The sequence below is a fragment of the Fukomys damarensis genome, unplaced genomic scaffold (assembly GCF_012274545.1).
Source record: "Fukomys damarensis isolate Sample0158 unplaced genomic scaffold, DMR_v1.0_HiC HiC_scaffold_19, whole genome shotgun sequence".
In the NCBI taxonomy this organism is placed as follows: domain Eukaryota; kingdom Metazoa; phylum Chordata; class Mammalia; order Rodentia; family Bathyergidae; genus Fukomys; species Fukomys damarensis.
Window position 1 is genome coordinate 27,663,368 of NW_022900931.1, and position 11,042 is coordinate 27,674,409.

Below are 11,042 nucleotides of genomic sequence, written 5' to 3' on the forward strand. Positions count from 1 at the left end.
ATTTGATAATTCTCTCGAAGCAAAACCTAGAATACTTATGTGTCTACCCACTGATTCAGTCAGCCATACAGCTGGCTCTTCACGTGGGTCTAGCTCGGAGCTGGCCACAGTGGAGAGAGGTGAAAGCCAAGTCCAAAGCCTAGGGAGTTCATCATACTAGTGTGGAAACAAAGTCAATCGGTGATGTGGAGATTGACTAGCGCTGACAGAAAGGGCTCCGTGCAGGCTCAGGCTAGGACACCACAGTCAGAGAGGAGGGTTTTGCAGGCTAAATTCTGGGATTGAGATTCCCGCGTGGCTGGACTGCTGACAAGTGCCCTCCTCCTGGTCACATCCGAGAGAGGCCTCATGGCTCCTTCCGTTTTGCGAAAGCATGCACCCCCTCTGGGGGCCCCACCCTCACGCCTCCATCTAATCCTAGTGACCTCCCCAGAGTTCCCCTCCGACACCGTTGCACCGCACATCCGGGTGTCGGGGCGTGGGTTTGGAGGGAAACACGTGCTCGGAAGGAAGCCCGCCCGCCTCAGTGGCTGGGAGGACACCAACGCCATGATGGTGCCTGCGTACCTCCGCCTGCCCCTGCCTGGCGCTCCGGAGGCAGGAATGCCCGTGTGGGCCCAGGCGGCAGCCCTGTGCTTTCTTCCTGGCAAACACGATGGGGTCGGAGCGGAGAAAAGCACCTCACTGGTGCTTCGCCACAGAATCCGAGGGCAGATGTGCAGGACAGCTCACAAGCAACCTCCGGAACCACCTGCGCAGAGCCCTGCACGGAAGACAGCCCTCCGCAGCTGCTGGGGTGAATGAGGACGGGTCGGCCTGCAGACGTGTCCTGTCACCCTCGTTTGCCTGCTCAGCCAGATCACTGTCCTTTCTTGAGCTGGTGGTGCATCGCTGCCCAAAAAGCATATTTATGTTTGTGGCCCAGGTGGCAAAGCCTGAAGGCAGCAAGAGCACTCTCGACTCTCATCCATTATAAAATAGACACATTTCTCCAGGAACCCCTCAGCCTGTTGCCGCCTGGAGAGGGGTATAGCACAGGTGCTCGGTCGGAGAGGAGACGGGACTGCAGCCATGGCATGAGCTACCAAGCTCTCAGGCGTAACCCAGGTGCACACTGGACTCTCGGGGACCACATCAGCCAGCTTCACGTCACCATGGCACACATCTGGGGTCAGTACCTTAGAGAGAGAAAGGGGCGATTTGTGCTCCCAGCCTTGGGCATTTCAGTCCTGGGTTGGCGGCTCTAGCCCGTCATGGAGGGAGCACAAGGTGGAAAAAAGATGCATCGTGCCCAAGCCCCTAACGCGAGGAAGAGACAGGGGCCTGGCTCTCCCGAGTCCCACGAGGGTGGGCTCCAGGGACCTGAAGACCCCCGGGTGTCCACCAGCTTCCCTTAATGCTGCCCTGGGAGTCCAGCCTCCAATACATGCACCTCTGGGGCGAATGCAAACCATGCTGTGGCAGGGCCTTTTCAAAATGCTGCCGCCTGGCTCCCCCACAGTCATTTCTGGATTCTGAATCCAGACCCATTCTGAGTGATTCCCGGGGTGCAGGCTGAGCACTGCTACATTTGCAACAGTCGGGTGATACAGTGTGCAGCCTGGGTAGAGAACAGCCGCTCCCGCCGGCCTCCTCACTGTGTATTGGGAAACCGGGGTCATTCAGGGGATGCCGACCTCCCACCACTGCTCAGTGCAGGGCAGTGCTGTGTTTCTGAGCTCGAGACATACATCTGGCTCCCACACGTGGGCCTCCAGGCAGGTCTGGCACTGCCCCTACAGTCCCGGCAACTATGCCATAGTGGCCTTGGGCTTCCTCTGTGACCCCAGGGGAGAGTGAGGGCTCTCCTAGCCTTCCAGTCTCCCCTCTGTGCAGCCCCAGGCTGAATGTTACCCTTCATTTCTTCAAACCTCTGCTCATGAAGGGGAGGAAAGAATTACTAGTGGTCATAATTTTGTAAATTAAAAAAACTAAAGACTTGAACATATTCCATATTAGCTGATACAATAATTCCATGCCGAGTGCCAAAAGTTTCAGATAATTGTGTCTACACCATATTAGGGCTGGTAAGAATTAGTTCAGAATACTAACATGATTTTAGCTCTCAATTGTTCTTCTTGGATTGACTAGGGTGATAGAATTTCTTGGAGATGGTCAAATATACAGAAGGGAGTTTATACACACAAGACAAAAATTCTAAGTGTCTCCAAAGTTTCACACGTGGTTTCTGACATCCCTGCTTTTCTGTAGTGCCAATTCCTCTGGCTTGCTCCATTAGCAAGGAAACAGAGAATTTCTAACCAGTCAAGTTCCACGGTGTAGCAATCAAGGCCTCAGTACCTGGCCTCTCTTTCCTCTTGACCAAAAGATTCAGTCCTCCTGGACTTCCAGAGTTCCATGGAATCTGAGCCTGGTGTGGACAAGCATCGGTGGGGAGACATGGAGAGAGCTGAGCAGGAGAAATGCAGGGTGGTTGGTGGGACCCTGGCCTCTGCTCCTTCACAAGGTGCTGTTTCCCAGGCCACTTGAATCCGTGACTGAGCAGAAACATTTTCTGAGAAATAATCATCACTACTGTCCTCTTTCCTGGACCAACTTTGGCAGACACTAGCCGGAAACAAGTCTTTGCTACTCTTTACCGGAATGGTATCCTTGCTACTTTTTTCTGGAACTTGCATGTTGTTGATGCCTTGCTGCCTCTTGGTGATAAAGAGCAAGTCTAGCTCTGCGGGCTGCACGTACCCATCAGTCTACCCACTGTGTGCCTCCTGTGTGCTCTGGCCATGGGGACACAGCTCCAGAGCTAGAATACTCCCTGGCTTCTGAAGAAGAGTCCTATCAAATTCTGATGGCCCTTTCTTGATTCAAAATTCCGTGATTTCTTTTTAAGTTCAGCCCAGATCTGCCATAAGTTTAAATACATCTAAAAGGAAAATTCAATTCCAAGAAAAAGTCAAGGATATGAGATGACCAAAGTCTACAAAAATAATTAAGTATAAATATGGACTTCACACAGCAAATCTCAAACTATTAAAATTTAAGTTTCCCCTTGAAAATGTATAAAAGTTCTAGAAAAATTAAAAGTGCTCTCAAACGATGCTGGTAGTAAAGTCTTAGAACTCATTGTTGCCAAGTGTTGGCATAGTTCTACAACATGGTTAGGGCTGAGAAAGAAACTCCGATCAGCTAGTGGATGAGTTACATATGGATGTATGGGCTCCTGGCATGTGAGGTGATCAGCAGGAAGAACAACCCTCCTGGCCCGGCTCTGCTCCTCACTGTGACACAGTGATCAGCTGTCACTTCTGCTCTCCTAGCCACATCTGTCTCACCTGCAAAATACAGGACTGGGCTGGACCAGCTCCAAGTCCCTTGTTCTCCATCATTCTGAGAAACCGTCCTTTGGAGCTGCTGGGGGAAACAGGATACAGCACTAACCACCCGTGGGGTCGAATGTCACAGGGTAATTCTGATGTGAAACGAAAAGTCTGGTAAATCATTTCATAACAACTGTGTTTGTTTTCTGCATTTGGGTTCCTCAAAGCTCTCTAAAGTTCACAAAGAGTCAGAGGGGCCTAGGTTGATCAGGAAGGTGTCCTGGAGATGAATCTCTCTGGGTCTCATAGGGTGAGCCACTTGATGGAGACCAGAACCAGCAACTGTATGCCCCTGTCAGTGAGGACACCAGCTGGAGCCAGTGGGCAGCCCCTCTCCCAGGCACTGCCAGCAAAGCAGCACCCCACACAGTGTGATGTCAGGGGTTGGGGTGGACTCTGCTCCCTCCACCAGCTTGCCTGAAAACCTGACAACCTGTGCGTGTCCAGCTATGAGATAATGTCTCATTTTTATTTAAGCAAATCAAAATCAATGTTTGTGTCAGCATGTGCTGAATTGAATTTATTAGAGGACAAGTTGGGCTCTATGAGATCGAGGATTTCACTCTACTCCCCTTGGCTGCAGAGTCCTGGGTGGGCTCTCAGTGCCACTGGGACTCAGAAGGCAGAACAAGTTCAGGCAAAGGTGGCAGTGCCAGCAGCACAAGATTCTGAAGGCAGAATAATCCAGAAATCTTCTTAAACTATCTGAACATCAGCTTCCTCATCAGAAAAGCAGAAATCACAATATAATGACATATGATGATATGTGTAAAATACCTGATACACAGAAAGTAATTAGTACTATTGCTATGTCCTGAGAGCTATTTGCATCTTCACAGAAGTCTGCTGCAGACAGATCCTTGGCCTCATGAACTGAATATTGTTTGCCCCCAGGGCTCATCTGCTGAAATACTTGTGCCCGCTGTGAAGGTATTAGAAGGTGGGGTCTCAGGAAGGTTTGAGAGCATGAGAGTGGACTTCCCCCAATGGAATAGTTCCCTTCTAAGGAAAGATGTGAGTTTCTCTTTGCTCTCTCTTCTCCCTGCCACATGAGGACACAGCAAGAGGACAGCCTTCTTAAGGCCAGGAACTGTGCTGGCCCCAATCAGCTGGGACTTGGCCATCCCAGATCCAAGAATGATGCAAAATAAAGGTATGGTGTGTAAGCCACAGGTCCCCAACATCAGGCCATGGACCAGTAGACCTGGGGCCATTAGGAGCTAGTGAAGCACCATTTGAATTTCTAGCCTGAGTTCTGCTTCCAGTCAGGTGAGTGGTAGTGTCAGATTCTCCTGAGAGGGGAGCCCTACTGTGAACTGCATGTGTGAGGCTCTCAGCTGTGTGCTCTTTATGTAAATCTAATGCCTGGTGATGAGCTGAGGCAGTGATGCTAGCTCTGGGAAACAGCTGCAATGCAGATTCACATTAGCAGAGACATCTGACTGCACTGAGACCATCATAAATCAACAGCTTGCAGATGCCTATCAAACCCTATCAGTGAGTGGCAAGTGACAATTAAGCTGCATCTGGTGGCAGGCTTTACAGTGGCAAGTGAATGGATGGACTTCAGTTTTACGGCTGCCTCTGGTGGCAGGCTCTAAGTCAGAGTCCAGCACTTATTTTAGTCTATGCATGGCCTGCCCATTATTTTATTTACCTAACTCTGCATCATGGTGAGTTGTATAATTATTTCATTACATTTCTATTATTATTACAATGTAATGTTACTTTGTAAATAATGTTACATTATGCAATAATAAATATTTCTGTATATCATTCTATATAATATTACTATATAGAAGTAAAGTACACAATAACTGTAATGAGCTTGAATCATCCCAAAACCATTCCCCTTTCTGCCTCCCCATGGAAAAATTGTCTTCCATGTAACCAGTTTCCAAAAAGGTTGGCGATCACTGGTGTGAAGCCTCCAGTTTATGGTGATTTGTGACAATAATCTGAGCTAAGATACCGGGCAGGAAAAAGTGAGCTTGCAATGGCCACATCCAAGACAGCCAATGACAGAGATGTACAGTTCAGCAACTGCAGATTCAGTGGAGTGGGAACTGCCTAACGGATTAAAATATCATCACACTTTTTCACCAAAAACGTGATTTCTTTGGCATCATAATCCCTTAAAATTTAGTAGACTTCCATCAGTTTGTGATCCATGTGTTCCATCAGTTCCATGGCTTGCTAAACACAGGCCAAGTGTGGCCTGGGGATGCCTTTGACACTCCTGATCAGCAGCCTCGGTTATAGATTTCTGCCCTGGGCAGTCAGGTAGCGCTGTCCAGCGGGGAGCCTGCTTTGGTGCAGTCTGTCTGGTGCATCTGGGGAGATGCCTGGCTCCTCAGGCTATGAGATAAGATTCCTGTTATCTCACATTTCCAAAGGGCATAAGCTTGTCTCTTCCTTATAGAACTTTACTGAAGGCCTCAAGAGAATAACTGACAAGTCCTCCACATCCTGAGTTTTTCAGCATTTCCCCTCCCTCGAGGTTCTCAATGGGCATCACTGGAAACAGCTGGCTCGGTTAATTCACAGCTGTGGATCACTGTTATCTGCTCCCCAGCCGGGAGAGCAGGCTCTTCAGTTCCAGCTGCCATGTCCCCTGCACTTGTGTCTCATTTCAGGGCAGGGCACTTGCAGATGCCCCCTCTCACATGACACATGCTGGCACACTTTCTCTGGCTTTGCTATCAGCACACGAAGGCCAGCCCGGAGCAGGCCCAGGAGGCACCAGCTTGCCTGCCTACCATCCCTTGGCTTCACCCTCCTCCTATGCTGGTTTCCTCCACAAGCTGGTAGGAAACAGCTGTCATGTTTCCTGGTGTCACAGATGTGATAACATCTTTCTTACATTTTTCTTTGGAATCATGAATTTCCCAAAAGCCCCTAGCAGGCTCCTTAGGGAAAACTGGACCGTGTGTTCCTCCCAACCAGTTTACTGGCGAAGGCAGGAGGTTTTCAGAGTGCTGTCTGGGGAGTCCTGAAGTCTCAGTCCCCTTTGAAAAGGGGTTGGTGAGGCCAAAACTACTTTTAGTTTTTGCCACATTAGTCTTTGTCCTTCCTCACTTTCTCCTGGTGGAGTCTGACAGAGACGCTGTGATGGGTGAGACCTGACATGCTGGGTGCAGACAGATATGAGAATCCAGCTATCTTCTATTAAGCAGGCATCAAAGAAATGTGTAAAAATGTAAAACAACCCTACTGTATCATAACAATTTTTTAATTTTGGAAAATACAGCTATTTGTATAAAATATGTGAATAAGTTAATATACAATGGGCCTATTATTATCTTTAAATTAATGAATAGTTTTTAAAGTTCTCAGTTTTAGAGTCAAGTTCAGAAGGCATGCTGTAACCCACATAAACAAAAGCTCTTTGGGTTTCTTAATAAAGTCTGAACTGTAAAGCAGTCCTCAGACCACACAACTGGAGAACCCCTGGCACTGGGGTCAGCACCCTCTACAGCTGGAAGTCTTCAGAGAAGAGGTCGGTCTGGTAGATCCAGGATCTGTCAGAAAGAAGTGAAGAGGGACTGTGAGTGCTTTTAACTAAACTGAGAAGCAAGTTGCCCAGGTCACACACAAGTTCTGATATCAGCAGTCAGAGCTTAAAATCTACTTTTCCGACTGCTGGTCCAAATGAGTTGGATTTGTGATTGCTTCCACTCTGCTCTTTCCCAGAAAGCTGAAGGGCAGTGCTGGTGACGCAGGAATGAGTCGAGCACGCCTGTAATGCTGGTGTAAGTGTAAATGTTGCAAGGCTTCCAGAAAGCAGCTTGGCAGTATGTGTGAGAAGCTTTAAACATGCTCGTACTCTTTAACCCAGGAATTCCACTTCTAGGAATCGACACAAAGGAAATAATCAGAAATGTGAACAGAATCTATGTGTAAGGACATTTATCAAAACATTATCTTTAACAATAAAAAACTGGAAACAACCTGGATGTCCAATAATATGAGAATAGTTAACTAAATTCTGAAGCTGCCAGCTTTCTTCTGAGGTGGGAACATGGGGACTATTCATTAAATAAGCAAAAATGTTTTACCACAAGCATGCATTTGTTTGGTGATCAGAAAAGTGATAATTTGACTTTGAAGAGATTAATAGCATGGGGAAATGCAATGTGCTATTGAATGAAAAAGCACAACAGAAGGGTGGGGACACAAATCGGAGCTGTGCACACAAAGTGCTGGATTTCATTCCTAGAAGGAAAGAAAAAAGCATGGCAAAATACACTATCACTTCTGTACGTGTGGGAAACTTTCAGGAAGGAAATACTACAAAGTGTTAACATCTGAAATGCTCTTTGGATATGAGGTTACTGGTGATTTTGCTGTTATTCTTCCCTGAATTTTATAAGGTTTGAAATGAACATTTTATGCCTCAAGATTGTTATGCAGAGAGATGTGTGCAGAAAGAGAGAAGACTACCAAGCATCACTGCTTACCAGCTAAGGGAAGGAAGGAGCAGCCCACAGCCAGCCTGTGGCAGATGCTTCTCTGCCTTGCTGGTGGGACAGCTGTGCATGGGCCAGCAAGGTGCTGCTCAACTCCATGCACAGCACTTACTCAGGCTCTCCGCAGCCAGGCGTGGCCATGTAGCATACTTCTGGGCAGTAAGACACAGCGCAATTTTACCCAGAATCTCGGAAGCACACCCTGCCCCCATCCTGAGTTGAAAATGAATACAGATATCCCTCGGTCAATAATCGAGTTCCATTTCTGCGACTAGGTTGTTAAATGAGGAATTGTGTATGATGTGTACAGTACAATATTCAGAACAAAGAAATGGTCCGAGGAAACTCCGTGTTGATGACTTTGCTTTTATTTGAATAACTCTTATGCGCAGTACTGTGATGTACAACAGACCTAAAAGTACTGTACAATCAGCTGAAATCACAGTACTGCATAAACAAGGTGTGCTGTACAAAACAAGAGAGGCTCTGTAAATAAGATATACAGAACTGTACAAAAAAAAAGCAGATCACATGACTGAGCAGTGGGTCATAAGTCGAAACCATTGCTGAATAGGGGATATCTGCATAATGTCCATTGTGACAGCAGCTATCTTTCAACCACAGGGCAGAAGCCAAAGAGACAGAGCACATTACGCCCAGCATCAGTGAGATACAGAATTGTTGCTGGCGAGCACCTACCTGGGGACTTCCTGTTCAGGGAGGAAAACAACGCCATGTGCGAGGGGCTCAAATTGGGACGGACCGAACCACCATGGCTTCTGCTCTTCACCTCCAGCAGGACTGTGGCAAGGACCAGGTGAACTCATTTTATCAACTGTAAAATACTGCCCACCCCCGATAATGACAAGAGTTCAAAATGAATACAAAACATTGAAAGAATTCTCAAGACAGTGGGAAGGCATCTTGTCCATTAAACATCTGAGTGGTGGAGCAGACAGTTCTGCTTTGCAGCTGACAGGCAGAGTGAAATCGAAACACAGTGGTACCTTGGTCCTTGAATCAAATCATATTTCCCCGTAAGGCCAACACTGACCCTAACCATCAAATTGGATTCAGTTTGTGGCAAGAATCGTGGAAAGAATTAAGTTCGTGAACCAAAGTGCCACAGTACCTTGTCATCCACAGGCTGTGGACAAGACACTTCTCTCTGGGCCTCAGTTACCCCATCAGAGAATAGGATGAAGGCCCCCCACCCCTCAGATCCCCACTTTTGTTCTGCACCCATCATGAGTGAGCATGCATCCTAGATCTCCCATACTCCGTCCCAGATCCCAGGAAGTATGTTCATAAAGCACATGCACTGTGTCTTAATTCTGAGTTTGAAACTTTGTCACCAGGCCCACAGAATATCCTGATGCAAGACACTACCATGTGCATAACTAAAATATCAAATGTGCCTATGGGTTTGTCCATAAGTGCTCTTATCAAAAAACCAACAAAAACCTCTTCACACCTGTTGATTTTCTTTAGCATTCTAAGATAAGCTGACAAGAGAGAAAGGAAGAAAGAGAGAGGGGGAGAGAGGGAGGGAGGGAGCCTAAACACCAACAAGAACCTCTAGGAAATGACCTCCAAAGCCCCCTGAAAGTCTGGCTTGAAGACTTTGGGCTTCTGGTTCCACCAGAGGACACTATGCTCTGGACCCCGGGCTGCCCTGACCTTGACCTTTTTCAAAACCTGCCTGAGGCCCTCACTCTAGAGCCTCTAACATTGGGATGGTTCTGCAGCCACCTTCGGGGGTGCCTGCCCCCAGTCGCTGGGGTCTCTGTGGGAACAATGTCATCCTGTAGCCCACCCTGCCATCTTCAAATCATGGACAACAGAATAATCTGCACAGATTAATTCTCTCTTCCTTCCTGTTCTCACATTATGCCAAATGACTGAAGAAATTTTTGTTTGGTTTTGTTTTAGCCAAATGCAGAGAAGTGTTTGGGGATGGCCTGGCCGGAACTAAATGTATGCAGGGGCTTTTTATGTGGCCTTGAATTGTGCCCAACGCCCTCAGACTACAAACAAGAGGCTCCAACGAGCACTTACAAGGCAATGAGCCAGGGCCAAAGGCATCGCCTCACTACCAGCTTCACATCAACCACCAAGGCGCCAACCTCCAGCCATCACAGCCCCTTTGCCGCCTTTCCTGGAAAAATTCAGGAAGGCACAGTGGGGTGAGGAGGACTTAGAGCTCCTGAGGCTCCAGAGAAGTGGCTTGTGGCGGTGAGGGGCAGGAAATGGGCACTCTGGGGAAAGCCCTTAGCCTCCCGGGTCAGTTATGCCTTCCTTTGAGAAGACCTTTCTGAAGACCATGGAGATTGGCCCTACCAAGAGCCAGAGTGCTGAGCCAGGAGCTGAACTGCTCGGCCATGCCCATGTGGCTCTGGGAAGGGCACTGGGCACCCTGGACGAAGCCTGGGGCAGAGTTCAGTAGCCCTACCAGGAAGACACCACGCTGGGCTGCCATGTATCCCTCAGGGAGGAGCTCACCTCTGCTTGCTCTCCCAGCACAGCGGGGGGTGGGGGGGCTGGCGACAGGAGCTGGGCATGCTGGGAGTCTGTCTTGTGTTCAGGAGTCACACTGTCTTCCAAAATATGCCGAGAAGCCCACATCTCCCTGACGGATGGACATACTCACCAGCTGCTCAGTCCTCAGGGGCCTTCAGGGCATCGCTCATGGCCTTGAGCACGTTTTCTGGAACTTTCTCAAAGAAGTTCACCCATAACTGGCATCTCTCTCCATCCAGTTCAACCCATCTCTGTTCCTCCTCTGACTGTGGAAGAGAGGGTGTGGAGAATAACGCAGAGTCCTCCTGCATCACAGAAAGAACTTTATCTCCCATGACTGTGCCGAGGAAAGCCAAGATCAAGTTGCCAGCGGTAGTTTCCCTGACTGCTCCACGCTTTGTTTTCGCCCATGGCCAGATGCTGGGTCCCATGGCCCTGCTACAGTGCCACATCCAGACCCCTGCATGCAGACCATGCTGTGAACCCTGCTCTGTGTGCACCAGCTGTGCTTGCCCTCGAGCAGCTAGCCTCCTCTCTGAGCCTGGTTACCAGCAGGACCAGCAGAACTAGGGTATGGTGGAGGGAGGAACTCTGGGAAATAAATGCTAACTGCCTGGCTTCCCATAGCTTTTACCCAAACCCAACTGCCTAACCTAACTCAGCAAACCCAATATAT

The 11,042-nt window shown here is 48.5% G+C and overlaps 1 long non-coding RNA gene across 3 annotated transcripts in view; it reads right to left on the minus strand.

Moving 5' to 3' along the window:
• Nucleotides 1-6,617: 6,617 nt before the first annotated feature.
• LOC104853573 overlaps nt 6,618-11,042 on the minus strand; it is a 15,609-nt gene continuing 11,184 nt past the window's right edge. The window contains exons 2-4 of one of the 3 annotated variants that reach the window (XR_777826.2): nt 10,497-10,671; nt 8,546-8,691; nt 6,618-6,898 (exon numbers count right to left, since the gene is read on the minus strand). This is a non-coding gene — a long non-coding RNA (uncharacterized LOC104853573). Of the gene's footprint in view, nt 6,899-8,545; nt 8,692-10,496; nt 11,020-11,042 lie in introns of those variants that run through there. The other 2 variants (XR_777827.2, XR_777825.2) reach the window with 2 other exon arrangements.